Below are 11,352 nucleotides of genomic sequence, written 5' to 3'. Positions count from 1 at the left end.
ACTCACAAGGCTACGGAGTGCGTGATTCTATTTTATAACATTCTGAAAAAGGCAAAATTGTAGAACAGAAACAGGTCAGTGGTGGCCAGGGGCTGGGGTCAGTGGGGAGGGGTGACTCCAAAGGGCAGCAGGAGAGAACCTTCTGGGGGATGGAACTACTGTGAATCTGAATCAATTGTGGTGGTAGTTACACAACTGTACCACCTTGTTAAAACTCACAGACTGTGTACCAAAAAAAGTGGATTTTACTGTATGTACGTTAAAAAAAGTAGAATAAGCAAAAACGAACGTGACAAATATACACAAGTCACTATTAGGCAAATGACACGTGGGATTCCAGAAAGGACTTATGAGATTAACTCTAGGAGAACCCAACATCCCTGTGGACCTTACATTTGAACTGTACCTTAAACAGTGAGCAAAATGTTTCCTGCCAACAAAGAATGGAGAACATTCTAGAATAAGAAGGATGTACTGAATACTGTTTATTGCCTCTCCTGACTACATCCTATTGTAGAGTCTCACTGTTCAAAGTGTGGTCCATGGACCAGAAGCACCCGTGTCACCTGCGAGCCTGTGAGAAAGGCAGAGCCACTGAGTCGGTTCCTGCATTTTCACAGGCTTCCCAGAGAACCTGCCAGATTTCAGCCCTTGGCAGACACCCTTTATACTGTATGGCATTGCCCCCTCCCTACCATAACTGATCGGTCAGAGGCAGTCACTTTACCCAAGATGAGTCAATCACTGATGGGGAAGCAACCAACCAGGCTGCCTTGAGAATCCAGACTTTTCAAGAAACACATCATCTGAGCTAAAAGGATACAGAAAGTGAGGACTGGAACAGGTGACATGCCCAGCCCAACCAAATTTCACTTCTGAGAGCTCTCTCTCTGTCACGTCCTCCTTCCCCTTTATTGGAACTATGTGAGAGCGCTTTCGTGTGTTTGCTTGTTTGTCTTTGTTTTTCCGCCTCTGAGACTTGACCGTGGAGTCCTGAGAAGGGCTTGGCATGTTTGAGTCATGCCCAGAAAGAAGGTTCTGAGGGAGAGGAAAGCAAGGATTAGAACTGTGGTAGCAACCAAACGCTGAAGGGATTTGCGCGTCATAGTATTAGGAGGTTCAACCGTATTCAGTGGGAAGTAAGGAACTTCCATGGCTGTTTAAGCAGTAGAGTTCAGGCAGGCAGTAGGGTCCCTTAAGACAACTTGGGAAGAGAAGAGAGCCCAGGGGCTGTGGAGGAGGCCACTGTATTGCAGGTCAGTCAGAAAGGGTGAGGTGAACAGTGACAGTGGAGATAACGAGAGGGAGGGACTCAGGACACCATTTGGAGACAGACTTGATAGCATCTGGTGACCGAATGAATGCAGGGTGTCCTACATAGAGAACAGACTTGTGGTTGCCAAGGGGGAGGTTGGATGGGGGAGGGATGGATTGAGAGTTTGGGATTAGCAGATGCAGACTATTATACACAGGATGGGTAAACCACAAGGTCCTACTGTACAGCCCAGGGAACTATATTCAATATCCTGTGATAAACTATAATGGAAAAGAATATGAAAAAGAATATATATATGTATAACTGAGTCACTTTGCTGTACAGCAGAAATGAACACAACAATCTAAACCAACTACACTTCAATAAAGTTTATTTTAAAAAATTAAAAAAAAATAAATGCAGGATGTCCTAGAGAGCATCCTAGCGCTGGCGGTGCCAGGTAACAGGAAGTAGGGCTCCAGGAAGGGCAGCAGTTGGACCGTTAGGCCTAGTCTCCGCTCCAGGCAATGAAGTGAGTGACTTCATGGGCAAAGCACCAACTCGAAGACCACAGTTCCAGGCCCGTAATGTCGGTTTGGGGGCCAAGTTGCTCAGGCCGTCACGGCAAGTGCAAGACCGTCTGCCCTGCAGACACCAGAGGAGGTTGAGCTCCCTCGGCCAGGACGCCGGTGCTCTCTGTGCAGGGTGAAATCACGTTGATAGAATCTGACTTCTCCAAGCCTCTGTCCCACCAGGAAGGAGGAAATCTCAATCTTCTGTTAAGTCAGCAGAGACTCTGGGGGGCTCAGAAACCTAGGGTGAGGGTCTTCCATCGCCGCTGCTCACAAGGTCATTTGAAGGCTCTGGCTCAGATGCTCTGGTGCAAAGAAAGTCTCAAGTCTCCAGCCAGGCTGGGCTTTGACCTCCTCAGATGCACCGTGTGTCCTTTGCCCTCTGAGGGTCTCCCACCCCCTCTGCCAGGTCCCCCGTGAGTGGGGCACAGATTCCTGCTGCTAGGAAAGACTTCTTCACCCCACTCCCTTCCTAGTCTGGGGATAACTGGCTATCTCCCCTCCCCAGATCCCTCCCCACTATCTCCAGCCAACTCCCCACCCCGGTCACCTGGTATAATCTACCTGCCACAGAGAGAGGGGTAAGGTGCCAACACTTCTGCTTTAACCCCATAACAAGTATGCCCTCTGATGCAGTGATTCTCAAAAGGCCAGCAGCCCCCAGGTTAGAGAGGGGCTGGCGAGCAGCTGGAGAGAGCCCACACACGGCTCAGTAAATAATCCTGCCATTCACCCAGGTACTAAGTGTTCCTGTTGGTGGAAACCAGGAGGACACCTTATCCGAGGCATGACCTTCAATGCCTGCCTCACTCACAGCCTCCGCTGGGTTGGCAGGACTCCCGGTGCCACATTCTGGGCATTTAGCCAGTTAGCTCATGAACACTCACACCACCGGAGGGCCGTACTACTGTTAGCCCATTTTACAGGGGAGGAAACTGAGCCCCTGTGTCTAACTTCCAAAGGTTCTAGAGCTTCCAGGCTGTGATAGACGCAGTCTCTCCCCACAGCTCTGCCACTGACCCCCTTTATAACCTCCTCCAAACATGAGGACAACCATCCTTCTTGTACCTGCATCCCCCTGTTCTGTGAGGTTTCAGTGAGGTGATAAAGAGTAAGCAGGGAGCCCTCGGCCCGGGTTGGACACAAAGGAAGGGCTCAGAGCACGTTCCTTTGCGGAAGGGCTGAGCTGCGGAGGAGAGGCTTCCTGCCAGGCAGCCCTCGGGGGGTGGGGGTGTGAGGGGTGTGACAGTGAGGAAGAGAGCCAGAGTGGGGCTAAGAAAGAGGGTATCCAGCATCTGGGCTCCGGGGTGCACAGGGAAAGCAAGAAAACATTGCTTTTTGTTTGAATCTGCTGGAGTCATTTCACACTGGCAATCTGGCTGGACTTGATACATTAAGTGACTAAGTGGTTACATTAACATCCCATGGCCCCCCGACTAGAAGAGTTACATTAACATCACACACAAGAAAATTCTCTTTCATGGTGGGTTTTATGGTTATAAATCGGCAGCTCTGTGTCCTTCGGTAAATCACTTAACTTCTCTGTGTTGCCTCCGGTATAAAATAAAAGGTTTGAATTAAATGATCCCTCAGATTTCTTCCAGCTAGAAAATTATACATATGTTTACTTTTATTTTAGTCATGAAGGCATAGAATGAGCTACCCTCAGAGCATCTTGGGATGACATGGACCAAGTCTGGCACGTGATGATGCCACGACCACACCACCTGCATCCTCCAGGTACGGGAGCAGCCTTGGAAAAGTGTTTCCCAACCTCCATGGAATCCTCAGAGATGAAGGACCTGCCAACTTCACCAGCGCAGTCCCATCCCTGGGACATTTTCTTCATGTTTAGAGGCTTCTGAAAGGGAGAAATGGAGAATGTGCCTTTGGTAACTTATTTTTTTTACTATTTATTTAGGCTGCGCCGGGTCTTAGTCGTGGCATGAGGGATCTTTTAGTTGCAGCATGTGGGCTCATAGTTGCAGCATGAGGACTCTTAGTTGTGGCACACGAACTCTTAGTTGTGGCATGCATGCGGGATCTAGTTCCCCGACCAGGGATCGAACCTGGGCCCCCTGCATTGCGAGCGTGGAGTCTTACCCACTAGACCACCAGGGAAGGCCCTGCCTTTGGCAACTTATTAACACCCTTTGTCCCTTTTTCATGCCTTGGTCATGAATTTCCATTGACATTGATTGGTGTTTGTAGGTAGATATGGCTATTCTAGTATCGTTATTGTGGTGAGCATTGCAATATTCAGAAATAAAAATTTTATTAAAACTACAGATTTCTGGAGTTCTGGGACAATCAGTGTAAGAAAAGAGAAAAATTTTCACAATTTTCTTTGAACTCGACTTTAATTTACTTAAAAATGGAAAATTGATGGACATTTATGTAAATGTCGCAGGCTTGTCGACTTGCTTCCTTCTCCATGCTGCCATGCACTTTCTTCCATTGGAAAAAAAGAATCTTTCGGTGCTTTTTTTCTACCCAATTATCCCCTCCTGTATTCTCCCTGTTAAAGAACAATACAGACGAACAGGACTTTAAAACAAATCAATAGTTGCTTACTAGTTGCAAAAAAAGTACTTACAGAGAGTTGGCTAATGTGAGAAAGTGTCAGCAGTATCTCTTCTCTCTAGGAGTTAACGTTTTACTTGGGGTGGGGTGGCAGGATGTAGAAGAAAGAAGTCAGACGGCAAGTTAGTTGTGTGGCCTTGGCAAGTTAATTAATGTTGATGGACCTCAGTTTTCCCATCTGTGAGATGGGGAGATGATTAGGTTTCTCACAAGGATACTGTAAGGACTCGGTGTCCTTGTATCATGATGCATAGTAATAAATCACAGCTGTTATCAGAAGGGAGATTAAAGCCAGGCTACCAGAATTTAGAGCAGAGAGAGGTATTTCAACTAGAAACAAGAAAAGATGGTGGATCTTAGAGGTTAGGTGGGGTCTGGGTAGATAGAGAAGGGTAGTAGAACATTCAAAGCCGGAGAAAGAGATTGCACAATGGTGTGAAAGTGGGAAAAAACGGATCGTGTTAGTAACCGGAAATAAAATGAGGCATGCCTGATGTAGGGTGTTGGAGCGAGTGATGTTGTTGGGAGGAAATGGAAGTAAAGGGAAGAGCCAGGAAGATCTGGAGGCTGTCTGTATGGAGACGAAGGAGGGGTTTTTAAAAATTGGTATTTAGAAAGCCTGAACGAAAAATATAACCTATATCTGAAATAGGGGAGATAGCGTTCAATCTTAGACGTGCTGAAAATGCCCTCTTAGCATCATCCACTCCTCAGCCAACCTCTCCTAAATGCCTACTAAGTGCAGGCCATGTACACAGGGCTGGGCTCTCAAGATGACTAACACAACATCTGCCTTTGTCATGCTGGAGATGGAGACTGAAGCATCAGCAGATAATCACGAAACTATGGGATAAATGATCAGCGGAGATAGAATCACATACGACCATGGAAGTACAGAGGAGGAGTATCTGGGGGTTGGTTAAGAATTGCCTTTTCCCTTTTCAAAAAACCCAAACACTCACATCTTGTGATTGGATGCCAAAAATCAGTCTCAAAGATCAGTCTTCAAGTAATGCGTTTATGACTGTTCTGTAGCCTTTTTTAAGTATCCTACACCATGTTTACTCTTTATCCTCATGTGGCCACTTGGTCCCCCTCCCTGCCCTGCATTGCAACTGATCCCTTTGTGTGCTTATCTTCTCTGCCACCCAAGCGCTAAACCCCTGGAGGGTAGGATTCATCTTAAAGTTGCTAAGCTCCAATACAGAGCACAGTACCATGCTTATTGTGAGGCTATCTGTTAAATAATTGAGCACAGACAGAAGCTGAGGTGCATGCGTCTCTGTGTTCAGAACTCTATGTGTTTCATTTATTTTAATCATCCTCTTCCAACCTTCCTAGGGAAGGAGGAATAATAGCTCCCAATTGTTGAGTTCTCACTATGTGCTAGGCACACATCTAACTCTACTTGTATGTACTCATCTAATCTTCACAACGACCCTATAAACTATGTATTAATACTCTCCCGCTTTACAGCCTGAGGCATAGAAAGATTAGGACAACTTGTCTGAGGTCACATTGCTCCTAAGCGGAGGAGCTCTGGAACCTGTGGCCCAACCCCTGTGCTGTTACCGCTGCCATCATTGTTCCAGAAAACTGAAGTATACAGAGAGTGCGGGTTGTGAGGGTTCTAAAGAGTACATTAAGGGTGGCAGCGAGACTTCCATTTTCTGCTTCTTGGACCAGGGTTTGGAAGGCCCTCTGGGTAAGTAGGACACCCCGTGAGAACTTCCCCTCAGGGAGGAACTCGCATCCTGAACTTGCAAACCTAACATAAATGGGCAAATCCACTCCTTCAGAGGATGCAGGTAAAAAGCCCACAGCATAACTGCAGGTAAGGGCGCCTCAGTACTGCACATTGTCAAATGTTTTCCATCCTTCCATCCACGGCAGATGTTCTCAAATTAAAGAAATTTTAAAATTCTAAGGATGTATTTTCTTTTTCCCTTTTTTCTCTCCCTCTTTTCAAAATAAAGAACAAGCTTATTCTAGTACCTAAATATCATCCTTCCCTTTCTCGTCCTTCACACTGCCTTTTTCTGTCCCATCACGGAAGCAGTCCCGACAAGGAGGGTTCTCTAAGTTTCCCCCTTACGGAAGTGATCCAAACCTCTTATCCAGCCTGCATCAAAAAGAAGCAGACTGTTTGATTAGCACCCTCCACCCCGCCCTCCCTTGCCAATGGAGAATACCAGGATCTTTGAACGTGAAAGCCCTTCATCAAAATTGAGAAAATTTTAAAAAACATTTTTCAAGGCACCTACAAAGACCAAACTCCAAAGACGATTCTCTGGTTCACTTTTTATAGACAATTTCTGAAGGACAAATTCCTTCTTTGGCTTTATGACCCTCAACTCCGGAGCCGGGTCCAAATTCCCCCCAGACCCACTGGAGTTCTGTCACATTCTGTTAACACAGCCCTTTCTTCTACTAAACGGGCACCTGAAACGGACAGGCCTCGTTCACTGGCCTCCCGTTAAATCGCAGTAGCAGTCAGCCTCTAGGGCAGTGCCGCACAGCCGCTAATGCTACACCTGCACTTGCTACCGGGAGACTGGCCAGTGTCTTTACCGAATCACTGACGTCCTCTGCACACACCTCTAATACGTGAGGGGGGCCCACGTCTGCATGAGTCTGAGGCATCTTAGAGAAATGTGCTCATTTGCTTCCGAGCAGGAAAGCTGGAAGGAGAAACACCAGCCTTCCCGATTCCTAGGCCAGCACTTAATTCTCTCTTCACATGAAAACATTGCTGAAGGGGACAAAATCCATGTAGCAACAGCACCCTTCAGTTTAATGAAAGGTCTACCTTGAGCTGCACCAACAATACCACTTTAACGCCATCATTTCACTAAATCTCCTGCTGACTTGTTTGCTTATCTCACAGGGTAAGATGGCGCATCAGTACGAATTCCTCCACCAAAGCACCTCTATCTCCCTCCCGAAGCCAAATTCACACGTGTGTTACTGAAGGATCTGTAGTTAAGCAGAAACTATTCATTATTCGAACATAGTTTTTGTCTAAACAAAATTCAAATATGGCCGCTCCTTTAGTGTTTTGCTTGTCTGCGCCATGTGTATAAAAATAACTCTATTTGAAATATACAAGATAGGAACAGTCCCAAGTGGGATTTATATAGCCAGATTCTTTTAAATTACATATATTATAGAAGTACATCATTTAAAAACAAAAGCTTTTTACCACATATGTTATTAGTTTATTTCTATCGATTTTGAATGGCTTAGACCCATTGAAAATGGATCATTGGCCCAGGCTCTGAGCTTCCTAGAAGCTAAGTAAGAAAGGTAAGTATAACCAGTTGCCTACTTATTATCTTTATGGACCATAAGGAGAAAAACGGGCTAAAATAACACAAGGATAACTAGAGAGATGATAAACTGGCTGCAGGATCTCCGAAAGGATACTTATTGTCGTCTCCTTCATGTCACCTGGCAAGGGGCTCCCTGTGGCCCCTTCCCCCAGTGCTGAGGGAGGGAGGTGTGGCGGGCATGTGACTCTGGCCTGTAGGTGACCAGCCCTGGGATGAGCAGGCAGACAACCCCACGACAGAATAATAATGAAAAACGATCTTGACAGGCCGGAGCAATGAGCTGAATCTAACAAGATGAAATTAAACAAGGACAAATGTTAAGTGCTTTTCTTAGGTCAGAAAAAAACCAATGGTACCAATCCAAGATGGAAGAGATATGGTTCCCCAGCAGGCATAAGAAACAAAACAAAACAAACAAAAAAACTTTAGAGGTTTAAACTACAAGCATGTCACTAAAAACAACCCAAAACTTCTTAGTGCAATTTTGTCTTTTGAACAAGAATATGTTCTTCATATTCTGAGATCACTAGTCTACATTTGGAATTAGATTCTGGGCACCCTGCTTTATTTCTGTGGAAGATGGGTCTAAACTAACATTAAGAAAAATTTTGATATCGTAAAGCAATTAAAATCCAATAAAGATGTTATAAAAAAAAAATTTTGAAGCAGCAAAGTCGTTGTCCATAAGTTCCTTCACCCAACACGGCTATGTTCATTGCTTGCATGTCTCTTTTCACGTTGCATACTTACTTTAAAATGAGTATACAGAAGAAAATAAATAAAACAGAATAAACATATGCAAACTGGAGTGCATTTAGAAGAGAGTGGCCGGAGTGGCTTGTGGACTCTGAACCTGCATTTCCGAAGTGCAGTTGGATGGACGGGGAAGAAGATTTATAAGAGGTGTTTTCAAATAGCTGAAGGGTTGACAAGAAGAGATTAGGTTTGTCCAAGGTAAACTTAAGGATTATGAAGAAGAAGAGCATTTAATCCAAGATATTTGGATATCTTGGATTAAAGAGATAAAATGGTTTGAGCAAAGACCTTCTGGCCAGTATGTGGCAGGGCTGAGAGACAACGAATGTGCTCGAGCTCAGAACAAATTTAAATTCAATATTAATAGAAAAAGTCCTCCTATGAGTCAAATCTGTACAAATACAAAGTAGAAGTCTGCAGATTTCATGTAGATAGTGTCTTACTTATGAAGCAATGAAAGAAAGGTATTTAAGAATGGGCCATAGCAGTGGCTTTCAAATTTTCAACCACAATATTCAGAAAATTATATATATATATATATATATATAAAATACATAGTATATGTATAATGTATATGTTATACATAGTATATATAATACACTATTTATTAAATATTATACATAGTATATATTATAGTATATACATATAGTAGATAATATATTTTATATCACCACCATATACATGCATACGTGATTGAGAATAAAATGGAAACAAAAGTCTAACTACTACTACTACTAATTGCTATGATGCACTTTGGGTTTTTCTTCCTATTTTACTTTTTTTAAAAAATCTATTTATTTACTTATTTTGGCTGTGCCAGGTCTTAGTTGAGGCATGCGTGCGTGATCTAGTTCCTCGACCAGGGATCGAACCCAGGCCCCCTGCATTGGGAGTGGGGAATCTTAGCCACTGGACCACCAGGGAAGTCCCTCTATTTTACTTTTTTTAAATGCTGAACTTCATCCACTAAATTGATTTCATCTCCAGTGCCATATCACGCGGACTGAAAAACATTGGCCTGGAGAACTATTGAGTGGGCTGCTTGGGTGAGCTAGAGAGCCAACAATTCCTTCCTACAATGAGATTCAATCATTCAATAATACAAACTGTGTTATGTAGCTTAAAAAAAACCCAAACCCTAATTGAACTGCTTTTTGTTTCCAGTTTATTGCTTTCCTTCTCTTATTCTAGATTATTAAGCTTTTCAATTCTTGATTGAATTCTATTTCTATTATCTGTTCCTGCTTATACTACATCATCTGAAAAATCTTTGATCCTTTTACCTGAGTAACTGATGAAATTATGAAACTGTATAGAACCAAGAACAGAAGATTGCAACTCATTTTAAGTGCAGTTGCTCACCCAGGTGTGTTTATTTATGTAGTTTCTTTTCCAAGAATCAGTTACACATCCTTCAAGCATACCAACAACTTCTCTATTTTATTTTTGTCCACAAGGTTGAGAAATTTTGTTCAGTGTGGTAAGATTAAGAGACCACGGAAAGACAAATACCATATAATATCACTTATATATGGAATCTAAAATACGACACAAATGAACATACCTACGAAACAGAAACAGACTCACAGACATAGAGAACAGACTTGTGGTTGCCAGGGGGAGGGCAGGTGGGGAAAGGAAGGAGTGGGAGTTTGGGGTCGGCAGATGCAAACTATTATATAAAGAATGGATAAACGACAAAGTCCTACTGTATAGCACAGGGAACTATATTCAATATCCTGTAATAAACCATAATGGAAAAGAATATGAAAAAATATATATATGTATAACCGAAATCACTTTGCTGTAGAGCAGAAATTAACACAACATTGTAAATCAACTACACTTTAATAAAATATATTTTAAAAAAGAAAGAGAGAGAGAGAGAGAGAGAGAGAGAGAGAGAGACCGTGGCTATGCCATAGGGTGGTTGGTTCTGAGGATGAAATGAGGTGATGTAAGCCGGGTGCTCCAGACAGTGCCTGGCTGGATGGCCGTTAGCTGGGATGACATCGATGGTGATGATGGTGGTGTCACAGTGATCTTCCTCCAGTGTAGCTGCTGAAAACCATCCTAATGTGGTCTTGGCATGCCTCCTTCAAGTGAACCCAAAGTGCCTCCTAAAAATCACCCCTTTTTTTCCTCTTTTTCTATTTTGAGTAACCTCAGAAGAATTTGAAAGGTTGTAACCTCAAGTCACAGATCCGTTGTTTTCCTAACCTTTTCTTCCTTTTTTAAAACCAGGGCACTTGCTCGCCTCTTGTTTTCTTGGATCTCACAGACTCCTAACAGTGTTTCCTCAAGGTCACCAGCAAGTTGTTTTGTGCGGGGGGACATAATTCAATGAGCTAACTTGGACGAGCTACAGTCTCCTGTATCTTGGTGGGTTCTCTTTCTCTCCTAGGAACGTTTCCAGCTTGGAGAGTTGTTTTTTTTTTTTTTTGAAGAATAAAGAGTAGCCTGGTCTTCTTACCACCTGGTAGCACCCCGTTAACAAGTGGCCTGTCCCTTGGTGGTTCACTTTATTCTGAAAAGCCTCAGCTCATTTGTGGTTTGGGCTTCTTGACATATTCAGGTGGTAGGTTAGAGTCTTTGAAATCAACGGCTGGGTGGAAATCCCACCCCTGCCACTTACTAGCTGGGTGAGGCCGAGCAAGTACCTCTTTGTGATCAACTTGCTCATGTGCAAAAGGAAGAATAATGTCTATCTCGTGGGGTTGCTGTGAGCTTAGAACAGTGGCCAGCATGAAATCAGCTGCTGTTGGTATCGGTATCACGGGGAACTCTCTGAAGGCCGATCCTTCACTTTCTCTTTGGAGTTTCTGTACCGGAAAAAACTTTACGAAGGTTTCTA

Source organism: Aethalodelphis obliquidens, unplaced genomic scaffold (genome assembly GCF_003676395.1).
Source record: "Aethalodelphis obliquidens isolate GAN/ISIS:26980383/991018 unplaced genomic scaffold, ASM367639v1 scaffold17, whole genome shotgun sequence".
Lineage (NCBI taxonomy): Eukaryota > Metazoa > Chordata > Mammalia > Artiodactyla > Delphinidae > Aethalodelphis > Aethalodelphis obliquidens.
Note: the sequence above shows the minus strand (reverse complement) of the source record.